The sequence below is a fragment of the Colobus angolensis genome, unplaced genomic scaffold, assembly GCF_000951035.1.
Source record: "Colobus angolensis palliatus isolate OR3802 unplaced genomic scaffold, Cang.pa_1.0 Scaffold87, whole genome shotgun sequence".
Lineage (NCBI taxonomy): Eukaryota > Metazoa > Chordata > Mammalia > Primates > Cercopithecidae > Colobus > Colobus angolensis.
This window is the reverse complement of record NW_012122598.1, coordinates 4,386,904-4,390,297: the sequence shown is the minus strand read 5'-3', so window position 1 is coordinate 4,390,297 and position 3,394 is coordinate 4,386,904.

The window sequence follows — 3,394 nt, the reverse complement described above, 5'->3', positions numbered from 1 at the left end:
TAGGAAGATGCTTGAAGCTAGGAATCTGAGACCAGCTTGGGCAACATAGTGAGACCTCATCTCTATAAAAAAATGTTTAAAGTTAGCCAGGTGTGGTGGTACACACCTGTAGTTCCAGCTACTCAGGAGGCTGAGGCAGGAAGATCACTTGAGTCCAGGAGGTTGAAGCTACAGAGAGCCAAGACTGCGACACCGTACTCCAGGCCTAGGCAACAGTGTAAGATCTTATCTCTAAAACAAATTAAATTTAATTTAAATTTTAAAAAGAAAAGAAAAGATGAATGAAATATGTAAATAGATATTGCACAAGAAAGATATACAACTGGTCAAAAAACACACAAAAACTTGCTCAACACCATTCAATAGAGGAATTGACATGTTAAAATTACATCTAGATGGTGAAATTCAAGTTACAAATATAAGTATGAAATAACAATGTATTTCTGGTTTTCTGGAAAACACAACAGTTGTGACAGACACTTACCACCTTGGTCATATAAAAAGAGAAGATGGGCAGAAGAGCCATAGAGGTAAGCAAAGATTAAACAGTTCAAATAAGCCTCAGCTCTTTTTTTTTTTTTTTTTAATACAGGCTATTTCCAAAAGCCTTAGCTCTTTTAAGAACTAAAAACAGGAAATGTGTAGTAAATATTTCTGAAATACAGCGATTTCAGTACATCAACAGATAATCATCACTGAATTCGTGCATTCAAAGAAACGTGTTGGTTTTGATCACTAAACACTGGATTCAAATTAAGTTATAGGGGCTCGGCGACATAAGCAAGGTGGCAGAATAGGAGGTCCCCAGCTCTGGTTTCCCTTACAGAAAAAGTAATTAGCAAATATCTAAATATCTGTGTTCAAGGACACATCTGTGAGCATCCTGGGCAACATAGCAAGACCTCATCTCCACGACAAAAAAAATTTTTAATTAGTCAGGTGCAGTGACATGTGCCTGTGGTCCCAGCTACTCAGGAGGCTGAAATGGGAGGATTGCTTGAACCTGGGAGATCGAGACTGCAAGGAACCACAATCGTACCATTGCAGTCCAGCTTGGGTGACAGAGGAAGATCCTGTCTTAAAAATAAATAAATAAATAAATAATAAAATCTCTGTGCAAATCCCAGAACCTGGGGGTGAGACTTAATCACCCTCTGGGAACACAAAAATTAAGGAATGCCACATTTTTTAATGTCATAAGAAAGCCATTTCACTTCCACCACATCACCTCTCCCCTGGAAAAGCACAGCACCATACCAAGAGGTATCTCCTGGGCCTACAGTTTCTCCAAGGAACAAAAGAGTCTGAGGCAGACATCCAGCTTCTGAGGTGTTCAGAGATACTTCCCAGGAGGACCACTTCTGTCTTGTCTCATGGGAGACACTGGGGATATTAACAGGGCTAAACTACCTGGGGTCAGGTAGGAACAAAGAAGTGGAGTGATGCCCTTCTAGTGGCCTTGCATGAACATTAAGCCCAGACAGCAGCTCCACCCACCTGCGCAGCTGATCTAGCAGCCCCATCTGGCTAGTGAGCAGAGTCAGCAATTCTGCCAACCTGAAGTCTCTAGCCAGAGGTCTAGCTCAGCTGCATAGCTCAATCTGTGGCCCCCACCTGATTGTAGACCACATCTTGTGGCCCTGCATGATTAAAGAGCCCAGCCAGAGACCCTGTCTCACAGTGCACCACAGCCTGACATCACGCCCCACCACAGAGGATAGCCAGTGGCCCTGCCTGATCATGGAGCTCAGCTTGCTGTCCTACCCAACGGCAGGGCGAAGTCAGCAGCCCCACCCAAACGGTGAGGATGACCAGCAACCCTACCCTACCAGATAGCACAGCTAACAACCATGTCCAATTGCAGAGTCCATCTTGCAACCAGACCCTCTGTGAGGTACATCCTGAGACCCCACCCAATCTGGAGCTTGGTTAGCAATTCAGATCCATGGTGGAACACAGTCAGCAACTCCACCCAGGTGGGGAACCCAGCCAATGACCCCCTCGAACTGCAGAGCCCAGTTGGCAGCCTTGCCCATTTGGAGAGTCTAGCTAGCAGCATCACTCCTGCTGGAAAGTGCAACCTGTGATCCCACTAGACTAGAGGCAATGATGGAGCACAGACAGTAGCCCCGTATGACCTCAGAGAATGGGCAACATTCAGTAGCAAGTTCCAAGTGTTACCAGGGGGTCCTTGCTCCCAGAGCTCCCAAGATGGTGGCAAGCCTCATGTTCTCTGACCTGGGATTCTTGGCCTCATGGATTCCAAGGAATGGAATCTGGGGCCATGCAGTGAGTGTTACAGCTCTGTTAGAAGCCGTGGGTCATGGAAGAGAACCATGGAACCCAGTGACTAGTGTTCAGCTCAATTAGGACAAACCTGGGCACTTAGCTGTGCAGAAACAACGCCAAACCTTTAGCCCGATCAGGAATGGCAATGGGCGCCTGGCTGGATCAGTAGCACAGCAGACACCCTGCCAGATCCAGAGGAATGGAAGTCAGCCGCGGGTCTGTGATGGTGACAAATAGTGGTGGACGGCGAGTGAATGCTCAGCTTGAGCTGTAACAAACATGGACCAGAAGAGAGTACAGTTGCAAGATTTAAAGAGTGAAAACAGAGCTCCCCTACAAAGGGAAGGGACCCACAGAGGGTAAGCTGTTGCCCTCTCGAATGCCTGGGTTTATATCCCGATCATTGTCCCTCTCGCTGTGCTCTCAGGCAACAGACGATTGGCTATTTCTTTACCTCCTGTTTTTGCCTAATTAGCTTTTTAGTGAGCTCTCTTTACTGGCTGATTGGTCGGGTATGAGCTAACTTGTAAGCCCCATGTTTAAAGGTGGATGCGATCAACTTCCCAGCTAGGCTTAGGGATTCCTAGTCACCCTAGAAAATCCAGCTAGTCCTATCTCTCAGGAGTACCTGCAGATGCTACCAACTGACCCATCCAGAACCCCAAACTGGACTGACTGAAAAAGTGTTTCCCTGCCAAAGCAAACCTGTAGAGGCAAGAGAGGTGACTACTTCCTCAAAAATACAGACAGCAACACAAGGATATAAGAATCACAAAGAATCAGAGAAACATGACACCACCCAAAGTAAACTAATAAAGTTCCAATCACTAACCCTAAAGAAATGGAGATCTATGAAATGGCTGACAAAGAATTCAGAATAATCCTCTTAAACAAGTTCAGTGAACTACAAGAAAACAGAGATAGACAACTAAACAAAATAAGGAAAATACATGGAGAAAATAAGACATTCAACAAAGAAGTAAAAACAAAAAAAGAAAACCTAGAGCTGAAGAAAAATTTAATAGAGATCTTCAACAGCAGACTCAAACAAGCAGAAGAAAGAACCTGTGAACCCTAGGGCAAGTCATTTGAAATTATCCAATCA